This window comes from Gavia stellata, chromosome 27 (genome assembly GCF_030936135.1).
Source record: "Gavia stellata isolate bGavSte3 chromosome 27, bGavSte3.hap2, whole genome shotgun sequence".
Taxonomy (NCBI): Eukaryota; Metazoa; Chordata; class Aves; order Gaviiformes; family Gaviidae; genus Gavia; species Gavia stellata.
This window is the reverse complement of record NC_082620.1, coordinates 7,222,564-7,241,904: the sequence shown is the minus strand read 5'-3', so window position 1 is coordinate 7,241,904 and position 19,341 is coordinate 7,222,564. Positions and strand designations below refer to the sequence as shown.

The 19,341-nt window shown below is 39.6% G+C and overlaps 1 protein-coding gene across 2 annotated transcripts in view; it reads left to right on the top strand.

The window, feature by feature from the left end:
- The first annotated feature begins 12,668 nt into the window (after nucleotides 1-12,668).
- GNB1 (G protein subunit beta 1) overlaps nucleotides 12,669-19,341 on the top strand; it is a 43,836-nt gene continuing 37,163 nt past the window's right edge. For both annotated transcript variants that reach the window (XM_059830099.1, XM_059830098.1), the window contains exon 1: nucleotides 12,669-12,770. The gene's annotated coding sequence lies outside the window, so the exon portion shown is untranslated. The remainder of the gene's footprint in view (nucleotides 12,771-19,341) is intronic.

Genomic DNA, 19,341 nt, shown 5'->3' with positions numbered 1-19,341 from the left:
ACTAGGAGGAGGACAGGCAGAGAGCTATAGCTCATTTACCACTCCCCAGATTGAATCTTTCTGTCCTAAGATCTCCCCTCACTTCTCTCACTGCCATACATGTGCTGGCAGAAGTACACAGATCTGGTTTTAGCTGTAGCACAGGTTGAGCAAGTGCAGTGTTGAAAAGAAACTAATGCAGCCCATACAGATGGAGCAGAATACTGCCCTTGAAATCCTATTTGACAGCTTTCTTATGAGACACATGTTACTAACGTGCAGCCTACCACAAGGCTGGCAGAAAGTCAAAATCTGAGAGCATAAAAAGGGGACTCACCTCAGTGCCAAATGCAATTGCTTGCTTTGGGAAGCAGTGAGTGCTTAAAACCCATACCACGTCACCTGCTTATTCGTAGACGAATAAAGAATACAAAAATAATCATTGAGTTTCAGACACATTCAGATGCTCAAAGTAACAGAGATTAATAAATAATAAATAGCAGTACCGTCAATAACAAATGCCAAAGGGTAATGATGTATCTAGATGCATATCTGCTGACTAGTGCATATTAGTAAACCACAGAGTGCTTTTAGCTTCGACTCCAACATAATTTTGTCAGTGGAAAGAGGTTTTATTAAAAGTACTGAAAATGTCATTCATCTTTATTCGTATCACATTTGTTATGAGGATTTAAACCCCAATATAGAACTACGGGGAGATGCAAAAATTCAAATTGACTAATCTGATCATAAAAGTAAATGAAACTCAAACTCACATTTTAAATAGTGAGAAGTACATTCACTTCTTATATTTCTGATACCATAAGGTGTTACTGATAGGATTTTTTTTTCAATGATTTTTTTCTCTAATGTGTTCTTTTTAAATCCCTTGCACGCTAAATTATCTATAGGTACATTATGATGGTAGCCCATAATCCATAGGACTAAAAACTTAAATAAAAGGTAGGAACATGGAGAAATGAAACCATTTGATTACTCTATTGAAATACTAAATCCAAAGGAAACAAAACTATTCTTTAAAGTACTATCCAGTAATCTAAACTGTTCAAAGTACTGCAGTAAGTTCACTTATTTGAAATTGTCACCATATTTTTTTTGTATTTTTTCAACTAAGTGCTGAATAGCATATTGATATGTCAGTCCTTCATAATGCTGAATATTTTGTAGGATGTTCTAAAGCTTTCAGGAGTCACTGAAGTTAGCGGGGAATTTTACTTACTTGCAGGCTAGGATCCATAACCTCAAAAAAGGATGCATCAAAAATTCTCTAGATTGTTCTGCTGCTGTTGTATTACCAATGCAAATCCCTACTGGTACCAGTGTGGTAGAATTCACAAGAGATACAACGGTCTTTATGTTTTATTAGATTAGCATAATACACATCAGTAATGTAACAGCATAACTCAGCCTTAACACACATAGGCAATATTATAGCTCTGTTGCTGAGCTTTTGTAGGTAAGAAATTTGTCAGCATGTTGGTCACAGTATAATATAAAACCTGGTTTCCAGCCCTTACAGTTCTCAAGTAAAAGTGTCTTTAATCAAGCATCAAAACTCAACACACAATAATCACCTATGAATAGAATTTATTATCAGTCCTGAAACTAGTTTGTTCAGTTAATTAAAAGTTAAAGGTTTTTGGACAACACTGTTTCTTCATATGGGTTTTCCTCCTAGTTTTGTGTTTGTTCATGGAGACCTGTTACCACTGGGGAAAGGAGGTGGTTTATATTACTTTGACTATCTATATTTCTGAGTGCATTCCTTGACCCTTTAGAACTTCTTAGTACAAATCTGTTTGTGTTTTAAGGTTTATCAAAATATTTCCCATCAAAATTATTTCTTCAATAAATATTTTGGCTTGACTAAGCAAAAATATACATGTAGAGGGGCTTACTTTTTTTCCATTACATGTAATTGTCTTTGTATAAAAACTCAGTTTTGCTTGCTGTTTATTTACTAAAATGTTAATTCTTCCCAAGAGAGAAACTTCCTACTGGCTCAAACACACACAGATATTTCCACATGTAAATCTCGCAGAATACAGGAGAAGGATTGTAACTTTTCTCATCCCATATCCCTGCCAATGAATTTTGAATCCTATTTCCAGAGCTGAGAAATAGAATTCAGTAACAGCAGCAACAATACTTACAATTTTTTCATCTCTTCCAATTCAAGAATCTTGAAGTACTTAGAAAGCATTACTGGATTAAGTTTTGCAGTACCACTGTGTATTACTATGTCCATTCCCCATTGGCACACATAAAGCAAAGGAGCTAAATAATTCATTCAAAATCAGCCTCCACAGCTAAGCCAAGAATAAAATTCAAAAGATTAGAGTCTCACTCTGGAATTTCAAGCCCATCTTTTTGAAGCAGCCATAACCCATTTCTTCTGTGCTATTGGTCAACAAGACTGTTCTGCAGGCAGGATAAACTGTAAACGGCTTTTTCTTTAAACAAGAAAACCAACTAAGATAGCAAACCATGTATTGACACCCCTGGAGGGAGTCAGAGTTATAACGATAGTGAAAGCATGGATAAAAAGAAAAATGAAGTTCGATTTCCTTTAAAGTAAATGACAATATTCATAAACAATAGTTAGCACCAAGGAGATGCTAAGATACAGTACTTGAAATGCACAGTATGGAAAGGTCTATATTGTATATAAAAACAATACTACCCACATCCTATTTCTAGTGTTGTCAGTGAGAGTTATTTCCCTACGAAATGCAAGCCAGCACCTGAAAAACAAAAGTACATTTTATGGATTTCAACACAGAATTTTGTATCAAGCCAATTTGTGGATATCGGGGAAAAGGTGGAATGAAATGAGAAAGTTATGTAACCACTTTATAAATTTGGAAATAAATTTATGAGAAACTATGCATGTTCCTTTTTATTCAGTGCTGAGTAACTGAAGTTGCCCAGCTCACGGGAAGTTAGGCTGGAGTGTATGCTTACCTCTCTGTTCATGACAGTATTTGCTCTTGTATTATTTTTTTTATAACCAGGTTAAGCATTCAAGCATGCATAGTGAAATTCTGGCTGTTAAGACAGGGGTAAAACTCCTGCATATCATGTATTCATGTAACTTAAAAATCTCGTCTGAACTCTTAGAATAGTATTGCTCGGCCTCTGAAACTCAGACTCTACTAACTAGGCAACTATCTCTGTCAGTTCCCTTGGGTAGTGGCTTGAGAGATGTTTCACTTTATGCTTTGTTTTGTTGCTTGGAAACATGAATTTTATAAGCACATTTTTTTTCTAACAGGTGCTCACAAGAAAGGGTTTTGCAGAATTGGGATCTTTGCTGACAAGTGGTTTGAGATTTGGGATGTTTACTGTAAAAGAATCCCAGAGGTCACAAGAAAGGTCTCTTTTCGTAAATTAGAAGACTCACCCCACTCTCTTGTTCAAAGAACATGAATTTTTAGACACACAATAAGCGTAGACCTTTGCTGCAAGTTCCTTCATTCGTAGCAGCAACTGAACAGCAAGGTAGATGGGGGTCCTGAATGCTCACTTTGATTCCGTTAGCTTGGGTTTTTGCAGCTCAATTCTGGAAAGGAACTTACTCCCTTCTGCTCCTCCCATGATCTTCATGAATTTCTCATACTAATTCCTTTTGCTGCAATGAGTAAGGAAATGCAATACACAGGTCTATCTCACAATCACTGTATCATTTATCCTGCTCAGGTTGTGGTTTAATGTATCATTAAAACCAATTTTCTCTTCTAAGTTTTCCATGCAGTGCTTTCCTGTCTGAGACCGGCACAGCAGGGAGTACACAAAATTAGACCCACACACCATGGGACCCCATGACCGGTGATTCTTTTTGCTTCTCTCACAACTTCATGCCCAGCCGTGTCATTTAACCATTTTGTATCTTCAGTCCCTAAAGCTCTTAGGGCCACTTAAGCAACAACCTATATTGTCATACAGTCTATGATTAACCCCTACACCCCTTATATAACATTCACACAGATTTTTCTGGAGCTGCTTCTGAAATAGTAAGATCAGCATGCATTTTTCGTTCTTTGAGTTCTCTTCCACAGCAAGAACAGAGTGGTTGGGCTGAATTCAGTTGCCAGTTTAGCTTGATATGGATGATGGAAGTCTACTCATTTTTCAGCCTATCTTTCATCACTGTATTTTGCTCAGTCCCAGCACACTTTCACAAATAAATGGTTACTTTTGAAGTATAGGATGTAACCATTATTGATTCTACTCATTTTATTACCTATTGCAATTAAATTAATGACTTTCTAAGCATGCCTTATCCCTTTCCTGTATCAAAAATAGGCTTTTTTTGACTAAACATAAATACTCCAAGGACAGTGGTACAAGTCCCGCTACTCCAAGTATTTTTACTTTATGAATGCAGTTTTTGTTTTCTAGAACCTGCAGCAGCACTGAAGCTTTCCTGCAGCTGCAGCAATGAAATAAGGTAAAGCTCTTTGAAAGAACAGCGCTCTCATCACTAATTCCAGTGTTTGGTAACTTCACTAGGACACACCTGTGTCTGCTTTCTGGAACTGATATGTCAAGGATGGAAGAATGTTCTATAGGAATCTGACACATAGCTAGGTAAGCAAAAATTCTTTCTTATATTTGGAGGTATTTCTCGCAGGCAAACTTCACTGCAAGTCTGATGCATCTGACATCGTGGAAAGTTTAGTAGCTATGCTGAATTCTCAATGTGTATTCTAAATTCTCAGCATCTCCAGGGTACTAGTTGTTTTTCTGTTAGTTGCTCAATAAGACCGCGATCCCCTTGAGGAAAGTCCCTTTAAATACAGAAATATTAGGCTTTAAGCTTTTACTCAAACTGCTTAATCAGCATTCATGCAACTGAAATGTTACTTAAAAGATTACTTACTCAAAGGACGACCTACAGGTGTGCAGTTGGTTGTGTGCACACGTGTGTATTTATATATACATGTACACCCACTGTAGAATGTGATCTCTAAGATTATTATAACAATGCCCTTTGTTGCTATTATAGCTGCAGGATAGGTGTCCACACAGGAAAACATACTTCCATTTACTTGCTTCTAAATATCTGTACACTTACTCCTTCAGTTCCACCTCAGCTCTGAACAACCTACGCTCACTACAGGATATGAGATCTTGAAAAAGATGTTTGTGCCCTGTTTTATATTCTCCCCTGTTCCTAGCAATGTTTGCTGTGATTCAAGCCACTGCAAAGCCAGCTATATTTGTTCCATGCCACTAAGGGATTTCATCATGTTGAAAAAATATCCATTGGCCCAGGTAGGGCAGCCTCTTTGCCAGGAGCAGCAAAGGACTTTTAAAAACTGAACTATGGCTTGCCGAGTTTAAAGGTACAGCAAAAAAAGTAAACACGTAACACACACTTGAATGTGAAGGAAAAACAGAACAAGATGTTGTACAATCCCCCCCCAGCACATGAAAAAAAGCTCTGATATGATTTTGATTGTAGGAAAAAAAGCACCACATACCTATTCTTCTCGCTCTCTCAAAATGGGTTGTATGAATAGAATTTAAAAAAAAAAGAGGAGAAAGTGGTTGGTAGGTGTACAAACAGGTTTGGACCAACCTTAAGACACCCATATATGTTTTGAGGTTGGAAGATGAACATGCAGAAAACTTCAGAACAGAGCTTACTACCAGCAGAGAAGTTCTGTTATTTTGTTGAACAAGTATAAATATAGAATACAAAATTACATACTTGTATCACACTGTAAGATTGTATCACAGTATAAAATCATGGCACGGACTACAAGGAATACTAGATGGAAGTTCAAGCAACCCTAACGTTTCATCTTACTTCTTTCCATAGACTGCTGGGTGGTAGTGGCTAAGTAATTTCACGTCATTATGCATCAGTTTCCTGTGTCTAAGACAACAGTAGTGATATTTTTTGGCTTTGGAAAATGCTTCAAGGTATGCTAAACATAACAATCACACTCAAGAACTAGGCAATAAATTTTTATTGATTGTTGAATTCAGAGATGCTTATGGCATTGATTTTTATATGGGTCACAAGGCAATAGGAACGAGTTTTTCCCCTGGAAATAAAACGACCTCAGCCAGAATTTATGAGAAAACAAGAAAACGTATGATGCCCTTCAGGACATATGTAAACAGCGTATACTGTCCCCATGTAGCTTATTCTGCCTCTTTCAAGAATGAGATAGACAAAGACAGGCATGTAATAGATATGCTTATTATATTCACAGTAACATATATGTACATTGATGCAGTAGAATGAAATCTATAGGAAAGCTGTGGGCCTTCACAACTTTGTTCTACTTCGCTTACAGACAATGATGGATTTTTTTTTTTCCCCACAGGTTTTTGAAGCAACTTGCAAAGTCTCTCAACAATTCTGAATTAACTGTTCTTGAATCCATTTCACAGATAAACCATTCTAATCCATACCATAAGTAAGAAGTTCAGTATCATCTTCCAAGACTGTATTAGCTGGGAAACTCAGGTATATGGATTTTCCTGCCTTTTTGTCCTAAATTACATGAAGACTCTCAAAACTAGTTCCCCCACCTTAAAATCTTGTCAATTATATTCTCGTCAGACTAAAACAGTTTTGCTAATTTTATGCTTTGTTCTCAGAATTTGTTTAAAATAACTCTTTTGTTCCATAGGAATAGGCAAACTGAAAGAATCTGTGAAAATGCAGAATGTAACTAAGGAGACTGAGTTACTCCTACTTTTTCCTATCCCTAGCCTCACTGAGTATTTCTATTCAGTATGCTTTTATTTATTTATTTTCTTTAATGAACTATCTTGAAATTCTGCTACCTGGGTCTTTGCTCAGAAAATAGCAACCATGATTTTCATTCAATTGTTAAAGAACTAGCAAATAACAACAGGTTGGAACAGTTCTGAATCACTTTTAAAAAAATAAGAGTAAAAAAAAAAAAAAGAGTTCCTGATCCTCTGAATAGACTTGGGACTAAAGCATAGCTGAAAGTGAAACATTGTATAGGCTTCATTTAATTTTCGTGGAAAGACAGGAGAAACAAGGGTTCCGCATTGCTTTTGGGACCAAATGGAGTGAGAACTTCAAACAAGATCAAAATCATGTGAATGTGTCTATGAATCTCTGCAGTTTTAGTAGAATCCACAGTATAGAAATCAAAGGACACAAAGGCAGACAAAATATTCTGGAATGGGAAATAGTGCTGATGTAATTCTGGAATATGAGGTGGTCCTTTGAGTTATTATTTTGGGTAAGTCCATTAGAAACACTGACCTGGGAAGTCACAAATAGAGAAGTAGGCAAAACATAATTATTTATTACTTCTGTAGTACTTTCATACCATCTGAGGAGCTACGCAATTTTGAGAAGTGCTGATTTTCACCCTTTCTTTAGAAAGCACAATTCATACCTGTTTGGTAACAGTTATTCTTTCAGGGTCCAGGAGCATCTTGAGTTATCGCAAGAATCATGCAGTATATTTACTCAGATACCAATATGTAAATTTTGATTATGACAATGCAGTAACAACACTATTTGTATGCAAAAATGAATTACGTTCTAAGAAATTACAAAAATCCTGACAAAACATTCAATAAAACATGAATATAGTATATTTCTAAACAACGTGCCATGGCAATTTCACTTGCAAATAAAACCTGTACTCATTAATACATTGGGGACCAAGTTACATCCTTGCTCTTCTTGTTGAACAAGAACACCTTCTCTCAGGACTATGCAATATCTGTCCTTCTATCTTTTTGCTCTTGAACAAGACTTCCTACTCTCGCAGCCTAAGAAAAGCAGCAGTTGTCTTTTTAACTATTACACTGACAAAGATCTGATACGGATGCCTCCAAAAGTACTGCAGTATGCACTATGGCATCATTAAATGAGTAAATTTCACTGTTTCTAAACAATGCAATAAGGCTTTGAGAGGCAAATTGCCTTACAAGTGGATTAGCAAAGGGGAAAAAATCAAACTAATTTTAAGGTGAAGTTTCCACAGCTTTCAAAGGATATCACATGACATGGTTACTTGTCATATGAGCTACTGACTCAAAAATTCAGCTGTACTCTCCAGCTCTGTATTTCTAATTGCCTTACTATAAAAGATACAGCCACACATATGACAGAAAGTGTAGTTGTCTAGTCTGCATGTTTGATTGAAGGTTATTGCCTCTGAATAGGAGGAGATGTCTGAACAGGACTCACATGGCTATCTGAGCTTTCATTGTGTGGCATCCTGCAGATGTGAGACAAAGTTTTACAGATCTGATGACCATGACACACAAGCGAGAAGACCAGCATGTAGGAAACATTCCAGGACTTCCACTCCCTGGAAGTACTCCCTCTTTCTTATGCAGTGCAAGACCTTCGCAGATGAGGGAAGAAAAACGGCATTTTTGGTTGTAAAGATTCCTACGTCTGTATTTCACAAATATTTTAAAGCCTCTCAGTAGCCTTCATTTTTACCTGTTGATGGCAGTCACACACATGTAAGAGTGAAAGCAGAGCCTGGAGGCTGAAAGCTAGAAAGCAACTTTTGATGTGTATGCAATCACTGGCTCTGTTTAAGTAGATGCCCTATTAATCAGGAGTTGGTAAAAGTACAAAACTATGTGTGGCATAATTGTTCCCCATTTGGAAAAATTTCACAGTAATACTGCGACAGCCTTTTTTATTTTTAACAACCAACTTCTTTGTGTTCCACAAAAGGCTTGAAACAATGATTTTTCACAGCCTCACCACCAGTGTGCTATAGTGGTGCTGTAACATGCAGGTTTTGAATGGCAGAGCAGCCTGCAAAAACAGGTGTTCTGGTAGCATACCAGGTATGACAAATTCCAGCTAGTTTTGTCATGTTTGAAACAGCTGAAGAAACACACAAACTAGTGAAACTGCCTAAAGATTCACCTAATTCAGTATGCTCTCTATAAAGGGGTTAATAACAGCTGATTGAGAAAAAGGTGCAAGAAATTTTGCAACTGAGAACTATGGAGCAACCTGCTTACAGGAGAGGTTTTCTTTAGACTTAACCCAAGCTTCAGGAGAAAAACTTCTTCTATTTTTGCTTCAGCTGACCTAGTCCTAGCATATGTGGAAGCCTCACGTTTGAGAAGTATTATTATTTTGTGGAATTGTGTGAGTTACATTTCCCATCTATTTCAGTTTTTTTAATTTGCTTTGGCTATACTAGCTACTTCAAAGTGCACTAACGAAAAAACATAAAGATGTGGTTTTGTTAATTATGTATATTAGATCTTCAGGTATTAGCAGATATTTTTCAGTTGAATTTTTAGTTACAAACTGTATTTTTGTAATATACAGAAACAGATAAATTCGTACATTGATTAAGTCCTGAACACTACAATCTAGGACAGTTTCTGTATGTATCTGTATGTGCATATAAAAAAAAGAAGATTAAAAATTAAAAAGAAATTAAAAAAATAAAGATAATGCACATACAGTAGCTTTCAGCACAGGACTATATGAAGACATCAGAATTAAACACCATGTTGCACACAGTAATGTGTGATTCTTCTGAAAGATTTTAAAATGCAGCAAAATGCAGCAAAACTGATTCGTCCAGTGAGATTTACAGAACAAAACAAAAAGACCCCACCCACCCCACCTGAAACAACCCTCCACCCTGTAAACAACCATTTCCAATCTTCATAATCCCTCTTCATACTGGTAGTATACATATCAATCAAATTTTTCACTGGAGAATAAGATACAATTAAGTCACTGGATCAGAAACAGGAACTACTGCAACAGTTGTATTTTTACAAAAGAATAGGTGTGGTGAAAGAATTAGTTATGTGTATATGTGGTTGCACTCAGCATGTATAAACAGATTTGGTTGGTTCAGTTCTCTTACCTGAATTCCATGGATTTAAAGAGATGGCAAAGCACAGACCTGTGGACAGAAATTCCCTTTAGAATGCATAAAAATTAGAATGCAAAAAAAATTCCTAGAGATTGCTAGGAGAGGATAAGATCTGAATGTGTGCTTTATTTAAAACAAAATGTTTAGGTACTATAATTGTCCTGTTACTGAAAGCATGTAAGAGAAATATAAAGAAGAAAATCAGTAAGTATTTGTATGATAAGGCACGTGCAATGGGAAAAAACATGCATTGGTTGATTATGATATAGTTAATTCACACAACAATTCTTCTAGTCTAATAACAAAATCTCAATGCCACTACTTTCTCGAGGAAACAAAATATGATTTACCCTTTGTTACGAACCTCAGAACATTATTTTTGTTCCTTATACAGATTTCTTCTGTATGACCCAGTGTTAGCTGAAAATTTTCCACAAAATCTCGTAAGACTTATGAATTTTCCTTAGCAAAACAAGGCTTTTCCTTTTTTTTTCCTAAATCTTTTATGTATCATACTTTTTTTTCCCCCCCTGATGTAGTAAGTGGTCATTCTTTTCCACACAAATCGTAGTGTATCCCCAAAAGGTCATCTCTGCTATGCATAAAAGCAATCTCTAACAAAAAACAAAACAAAACAAAAAAAACCCCATGCAACTTGCCTACTATAAATCTCCCTGAGACTTTTTGACTTAAATATTGCAGTAATGTTTGTAATTGCTTTTGAAATCTCTATAAAACTTTGCAAATATCTAATAAACTTGTGGTGTTTCTTACGGACTTACCTTTAATCAATATTTTGCAGATAGGAATGCTAGATGAAGTTCTAGCCCCAATCTCAAGAACATCCCCAACCTGCATACATGCGGTTGCACAGATTTTAATGGAGTAGCTCCTGTCCACAATGTACATGCATGCGTATTTCTTTCAGGGGTGGAGCAGAAATTATTTCTTTATGGTTACTGAACAGAATATAAGTAATTTGGGACTATAATTCAGGAATCCTTTATTCTAATTTCAGTAAATTTCTTATTTTATTTGTAAATCTCAGGGAGAAGAATTAAAGCTTTAGCATGGTATACAGGTTATTTAAAACCAAACATTTGATTATTATAAAACAAAGGTTTAACCACACCAGGATCTAACAGTTATGAATAACAGACAACCTGAATAATAGCCAATCCACTTTCCTACAATTTAATTGGCAAACCTATTCTTTCTCTTACTAATTACAGGTAACCACGCCTACCTTCCCAGAAAGCATGATGGCAAGTAACAGTCTGTATTAAATTCTGGAGAAGCAAGCAACTACTAGGGGGAGAGTTTGCAGAAAAAGCGTTGGTCTCTCTAATTTTTTTTAAGGGTTTTTTTTTAATATTTTATTACAACATATTCTTTCTGGATAGGTTTTTGATTCAAAATTTGATACAATGCTGTGGGTTTTTTTACCTTTTATTGTAAACCTACTTGGGTAGTCAGCTAATCCCACCTCTTAACAAAGTATAAACAAATATGGGGGGAAACCCCCCAGATTTAGACCTATTGATTGGAGAAAAAGTGATGCAGTACTGTATGCATACTTACTTTCCATAAGCAAGTAATAATGTTTTACTACATGAGCGCTGGCGTGAAATGGTTCCATCTTGGTGACATCTGTCCAGCCTGGCTTACGCGAGGCCCAGTCTGTAAAACAGAAATTGCATTTTTTTTTATGTTCCCTTATTTTTTGATTGACTTGCTCTTTTCTGCAATGCCTTCCAGAGCAGAGGCTGATGCTCATCCTGTGAGAAGAACATGAAAAGCGGCTCTGGAAACTTTGGCCGTGCGAGTACCCTTATAAGCGACGTTAGAAAAAAGAAGTGGTAAGCCTACTGAATTGCCACTCGTTGTCAAGTTCCTGAGGGAAGGACGGTCGCTGACAGGTACTTGCCGCCTGCTAGCCCTCTTGCGAGTAGCCTTGTAAGACCTGCGGCCCTCACCCGCGCTCGGCCGCCCGGTGTTCTTAGATTCGACGTCGCCTTACTGCGGTGAGGGGGGATCTGCTCCTCCTCCAGCCCTGCTCTCTCGGGGGGGGTTCTCTACTTAGACAGCGCCGTTTGTGGGGTTCTGGTTTCGGGCCTCCCTCTCTTTTGTTCACGCCAGGCTTTTAAACACGCGCTTTCGGCCTGGGCGCGGCGGGGCCGAGGCGAAGCTCCCCCGCCGCCCGCCCGCGGCCTTTGTTCGCGCTCGGCGAGGAAGCGCCCGCGCGCGGGGCCGAGCCCAAGCGGGAGGCGGCGGGCGGGCAGCGGCGCGCGCCCCCCTTCCGGGCTGACTGACTGGAAGGGCGTTGCCCGCCTGCGCGCGCGCGCCGGGGGGGGCCCGGGGAGCGCGCGCCGCGGCCCGCCCGGCCGCGCTGGCGGGTGCCCGTCGAGGCAGCGAGGCCTCCGGCGCGGCGCGGCCTGTGCTCGCCGTCGGCGCCGCCGCCCGGCAGGGCGGAGGGGGGGGGGGGGGTAGGGCGGGGCGGTGCCGGGGGCCGGCGGCGGGGCGGGGCGGGGAGCCGAGCCGAGCCGGGGTTTCCCGGCCGGGCAGCACGGGCGGGGCGGAGGGGGGAGGTTAACCGCGCCCAGGCTCTCGCTTCCCGATGGCTGCGGGGAGCTGAGCGGGCACCCAGCGCGCGAGGAGGAGTCGAGACCCAGCGACACCCCCCTCCCCCGCGGCTCTCTCCTTCCGACTCGACGCCCCGGCCGCCGCCGCTGCCTTCCCCGGGACCAGCCGGGCAGAGCGCGGGCGGCTCCCCTCCTCCTCCGCCCCCCTCCTCCTCCTCCTCCGTCCCCTCCCCAGGCCGGCGGGACGCGGGCAGGAGCCGCGGGCGACGGACGTACCGGCCCGGTTAATGAGCAGCGGCCGGAAGGGCAGGTAACCGCCTGAGGGGAGAGGAGGCGGCGGGCGGGGGCGGGGGGGTCCGCACGGAAGCCTCGTCGCCCTCCCCCGCGCCTCGCCGCCGCCCGGCTCGCCGAGCCCCCGGCCCGGCCCCACCCTGAGGCCATCTTCCCGCCGGCGGCGGCCCCGGCTCCCCCCGGTCGCCGGTTCCTTCGCCCTCCGCGCGGCTGCGCCCGTCCCCGCTCCCCTCCCCCGCTCTTCCTCCCCGCCGCCGCACTTCTCCTTTCCCTTCGTCCTCCCCTTCCGCCGCTCCCTCGGCTCTCGCGTCGCCTGGGCAGCGGGCTGGGCCCCCCTCGCCGCCGCCGTGCCCTCCTCCTCGCCCGCCCGCTCTTCGCGGCCCCGCAGGAGAGAAGGGCGGCTAATGGTTTGTCCACCTCTTAGCATGGCGGGGTTGGAAATAGCCCCCCTCCCCCGCGCTTCCCCACCTCCTCGGTGCTCCAGCTTCCCCTAAAAAAGAAGTGTGTTTGTAGCTGGAGGAGGAGGAGGAAAAGGTGGGGGTGGGACCGATTCTCTCTGGAAGGCTTTGAGGCGAAAAGGGAGGGGACCTTGGGTCTTGCGGGGTTCCATTTTTAATTATAATTACGCTGTAGTGGTCTCTGTGAGACGGTTTGGGGTGTTTTCTTGCACGCGTTAAGATACAAAAGGCGAGTTTCCCGAGCGATCCAGCCGGCGGAGGGAGTATTTGGAGAGAGATTCAAGAAAAAGCTATGGTGTGGCTGCTGTAATGGTGGAAAACTGATTGAGAGGAGACGGGGGTGAGACAAACAGGGTAAGACTGCTTCCAGCAGCCCCCGGTCCAGCGAAGGGCTCGCAGATGGGGTTGGCGCTGTGTATGCCGGGGGAGGGAGGGGTAGCCAAGGTTTTGTTCTCCTGAAAATCGGAACCGAGGATGGATTCGGACCGCGTATGCGTTGTTCCCCCATGTATTACGGTGCTGCATATTTTTGTGTGCCCGTAGCAGCAATAATGAAGATCATGGAGGGTGTTTGCCACAATAGAAAAATGGAGTTTTCTCCGCGGAAATGTTGTTAAAAATATTATTTCAATTCCCTGCTTATTATTGAAAGGATTTCAGTGTTGCTTTTTTTTTTTTTTTACCCATGCAAGGGATATTTAAGCTGATATTTAATTCTGTAGCTTTGTAGGAAATGAAGAGGTGTAAAGTCTTGTATGTAAATCTGGAAGAGGCGAGACGTTTTGTTAAAAAAAAAAAATCAGTCTTGTCCAGAAGAAAATCAGAATGATATAGAGGTTGCTGTAAAATGTCAATTTATCATTCCTGAAGATGAACTGAAATTTTAACGAATGTGGTATTTCGTTATTCTCCAACAAAGTCATGGTTGGGATTCGTTATTTTAAATAAGGCATCCTTTCTAGGATGCCGACTGCCACGTTATTATGTATTGTCTCCACAGTAGAAAATAGGAGGAAAGGACTGTAAATGTAAGGCTTAAGTGATTATTGAAACAGCTTTTTCAGAATAGTTGGCTTAACTTGGAGAGGTGATTTAAGACTGAAAAATTAAACATTCCGCTGCTGTAAAACGTCCGCACCTAATCGTGAGAGATTTATCCCATATTTTAAGCTGATCTGCTAAACGCAGGGATGAGAATCAAGACAAAATGCTGTCGATGTGTATGTGAATATTTCACAGTATTTTCGTGCGAGAAAACGAAGATATTGTATTAAGACCTAAATTTGTTCTAAATGTAATATATCGGAGTTTATTTTTTCTCTTGTGTGCTTTAGGAGAGGAGAAAGAGAAGGGGGGATAATAGTGTAGTTGTTTTGGTGGCTGCAGATTAGGCAGGGTGTGTGTTTGATTTTCTTTTTGCTGTGAATGAATGGATCTTTCTGTGCCTGGGCCCAATAGCTGCAACAAGATGGCGTTTGCAGCAAGGCAGCTCTCATTTTTCAACTCCTCCTCACCACAGCTTTGCCAAACTAGATCTTATTTCGTAATTGTATTTTAGATTTACTTTCTCGTTCTCTTTGCTTTCTTCTTTTTTTTTTTTGGGGTGGGGGTAGGAGGAGCATTTGGAAGATTGTCGCAAGAAATCTGCGGGTTTTTTTTTTTCTTAATTTTTGTGAGCTTCTCCAGATAGGAACTAGGTGGGAGGAGTAAATAGTTTTATTGAAATGTTCACATAAGCTCTTACTGGATAAAGGGGTGACATGATTTTCTTTTTTACCTTGCAGTGCCTGCTTAATACCATCAAAATGTTCTCGGTTTTTATTAAGCCTGTTGCTGAAAAAACAGTATTTTAAACCTAGAGCACAGGTATACAAAGAGTCTGCTGGGGCTGTGTCCTGTTGCTGGTTGTCTGCTAGCCAGGTGATCACCAGACCCGGTGCAGACAGTTACCTTTCTGTGATAGAAAAGAGTCTCCCCTCTGCTTCAGAATGCTAACAATTTGTGGAGGCTTTTAAAACTGCTTTTGACCCGGAACTATTGTCATACTCTAGGTAACTGTTCATTTTATGGGCAAGAATAAGAAAGGTTTTGGGGATATTAAAACAGTTCTGTGCCTCTGAAGTAGTGTGTTTTAAAATGACGGTACAGATTTCTAAAGCCTTTTATGTGTGGTTTTTAGTATCTTTTAAGTAAAATGGACATTCAGTTTGTAACTCTTATGATATTTCACTGTAGTGCCAAGCTGCTTAACTTTGGTAGCCAAAATCAGGTAGCTCGGTTAATATTTGATATACTGAACTCGGGCTTAAAATAATACACTACCCAGCAAGAAAAATAAGAAATGCTTGTTATGTCTCCTATATTCAAATGACCTCTAAACCTTTGGTAATATCAACCTTTTTAGTACTGTTTTTCTATAATTTAATACTTAATCAGTTGTTTGTTAGTTTACCGTAATGGCCCCGCTGTAGTTCATACAGAAGGCAGCTAGGAAGCAGAAGAGCTAATTTGCAGTTGAGGCTTGTGTTATTTCTTGGGTTTGGGGTTTTTTTTCTTCTTTGTTTTTTTTTAAGCAAAGAAAAAAACCAACCTGAAATTAGCTGAATGCATTTTACTCCTCTAGTATGTCAAGAACAATTTTTAAAAATCAAGAATACTTGCCCAATAAACTGTTAGTTCCATTTCATGCTACTTTTAATGGGCTGTTGAACTTTAAACTCAGTTGTGTGGGTGTTTTGGTACTATTACTTTGGCCTTTCAGTACAGGATCAGAAAGCAGTAGGATGAGGTGGTATTCTGTATTGGGTAAGATAAATTGCATTTATCCTTGTTTAGTCCTTGCAACAGCTAGGTCAATATGTAGCAAGCATCCTACCATGAAATCTTCAACAATGTGTAAAGTTAGAATTCCACCGTAAATCCTAGCAGAACAGTTTTAAAATCACCTCTGTACCTCATGGAAATCTGAAAATGTGGTATTTAGACTTAATGAGAATTCCTCTTGTGTAAGTAGTCAATAAAGTTTTGTATAATCAGGAAGTGTGTAGAATTTTGTGTAGCATTTTTCTTAATATAATCCAAGAATAAATACTCTACAGCTATTAAAAATTTTAAACCTAGAACAATTAAACTAATATACTTAGAATAAGAAAATCCTTACATTAATACAATTACTTTCAGGGTTCTTTAATTATAGTGTGTGTGTGTATATATATCTCTCTTTTGTAGGATGCATTTTCCTGAAATGAAGGAAGATGATGTTGGCTGCAGTGTGTAATAACTTCCTGGTACTTTGGAGGCTTCTATTTGGTCATGTGGAAAATGACTATAACTGTTTCTTCTTACATAGTTACTTAGTTATGATTTCTCAATCAGTGTGAAACAAAATGCCAATTCATATGAAACGTGTGTTGCTTTTGCAGGTTCTTGTGATGCCTATTGCTGCAGTTAGGAATGTTAAGGAAGTGTTACATTTAGCTAGTTTTGTAGTTACTGCAATAAAAAATTGGAGTTGCTTGCTTTCTGTGAACCCAGCAATAGATTTGTCTTCTGTATGTCGGGCTCAGCTCATGTTTAGTCAGTGAATTGGATTAAATTCTTACTGTCCGTGGATTTTGGCTCTCAGCATTAGTGGATTGGTAATTGATATTCTCAATTTTAATATCCAGTTTTAGACATATGGCATACCGTATTGTTTCAAGAATTGCATTTAGCGCTAGTTTGTTACTAGCAAGTTGAAATGAGAAATCATGCATTCAAGTGGTTGAATTATGCTTAGGTGAGTTGTCTCTGGAGTGTCTAGTGCCTATGTTCATGCTAGTATTTTGGGTATTTTTTTTTTACAGTATTTTACTAGTTATGTTGGGAAAAATCTATAACCTTGAAAGCAACTAGCTTCTGTTAATGAAATGTTTCTTAAGCATGTGATTGAAGATAAAGTGGAAATTTTTTTAAGGGAGTCTCTTGATTTCTCAAAGTGCAGACTCAAATTGAAAAGAATACATATTCCATTCAAAATGTTTTTTTTCTCCCCACTGATAATGTTGGAACTAGTATTAGCCAAGGTCGTGATAAAAAACAAAAATACCCCCAAGCCCCTATGTTTCTATTTAACATAGTATCTCAATTTATTATTTCTTCACAGGGTGTCTAGTATGCTGGGGATTTTGTGTGCATGGATTTGTTTTTAACCAAACAGAAATGTATGCAGAATCCATAGATACTTGAGCCAACTGGTAGTTCAGCAGAACATTAAGAGGTTTTTAAAAGCTTTGAGCTGGCTATGAACAGTACCTTTACTTCAGATGCCAAAATAATCAATGTAAATTACTGTGGAAGGTTTCCTAGTACAAAAATATGGACACTCCAAAATAGGTTTTGAAGCAGAATACTACATTCTTATTAAAGCACTAGAAGACTTCTGAGTAGAGAGAAAGGAGATGGTTAGCCTTTGAATAAAAATACACATTTTAAAAGTATTTTTGGGAACATAAAGCTCAGATGTTCTTGGCCTGTTTTTTTTGACAGCTGACCTTCTAAAATGTGTTCTTTACAATTAACATCTTGTAAGACTATATTAATTTGTATTAAATGCTTGTGTCCATTGCATTTATTAGAGTGGTATAGAATGTGATATGGTTTGTTAGTCTCTGGAAATATAATGAAATATTTTTGTTTGGCTGGAAGACTGCAGTTGGAACCTTGAGTGTACTAGGTGCAGGGGGTAGTATTTGCCTTGCCCAGTATATTCTTAGACATCCAGGAATCTTCTTTCTTGAACCGAGCTAGAGAGTTGTGACATGGCAATATTCATGCATGCCATCTGGAAACAGCTAAGATATGGTGTTGCTTGCTATGTATATCTTACACTCAGTGTTATTGGGGATGCTGTAATTAGATGCCTACATAATAATTTGTATGTGTAAGCCAAAAAAAAATTTTGGGGGCTGTCATGGAAGTGTAATTTGTGGGGAGTCTTGGAAAACATAACTTTAAATTCTGTCCAGGATTTTCAGCACTGGCCTGAACACTCAGTTGTTTGGTTCTCAAAATTCTGAAGTGAAAAAATAAGGGTCCCATACAAAATGTTACACGTTGACCTGGTTATTGACATTTTAGTTCATTGGGGGCGGAGGGGAGGGAAATGACAGGACACAGGAATAAGTGCCTGAGAAAGCAGTTTCGAAGCAAATGCTTCAGCTGTTTAGATGTTGCCAGATTTAAGTCTTGTTGAAATCCAATACAAATAACTATAGCAGGTTTAAAATAGGAGTGCTTCAGAAGATATTGCAGATGTTCAGAAGACCTGGCTTTGGATTAATGAATAGGTTACCCTCTGTCAGCTCTTCCACAGTAATTATCCAAGCCTGCACTCTGAAGATAAACGCAAGGTTATTCAAATAAGCATAGCCCCCCTTCATGGGGGACAAAATTAATCCCAATATCTCAAACTCAGTGTAGGCTGGAAGGGTGCATATAGATGACTCCTGTGGGTCAGCTAGTGTTGGAAACTTGCTCGTGAGTCTGAGCCCTGTTTGGCTCGTGAGCAAGCAGAATTTGTAGGTTAATATCAAGATCTCTGAGATTGCTTACTGACTTGAATGCTCCGGTAGACTTACCTAGAAAACATAATTTAAAACCATTTTTGTCTTAAGAATTGTTGAAAACAAGGTATTTTGTCACTTGTCACAGACTTACGAAGAGAAGAGCTATAGTGTTTTTTTTAATTATTATTTGTTGGGACTGAAGGGTTAAAAATTGGTCTTCCTGTGCTGTGTCTGTTTTGGAATCCTAATAATGGATAAGTGAAAATGAGGCTGAGGACCTGAAGAAGGTGATCTGAGGGAGCTTAAAGGAGACAAGATATAAGGTAGCTCTGTAATTGATGTTGGTAATGATAGGCTAAATCTTCAAATTATTTTCATAGACAGTATTTAGAACTTGATGAGGGGAAAAATTAGTAGCAGATAATAAAGTGAAGGGAGAGTGATTAAAAAATCTGGTTGCCATTTTAATGTGAAATGTACTTCATTTCTATAAGTAGTTTGCATGAAACTGCTTCATTAAAAATATGTATTTTTATTTGATTAAGTAAATTTCAGCCTGTCAAATCACTGCGATTTCTAAAGTTTC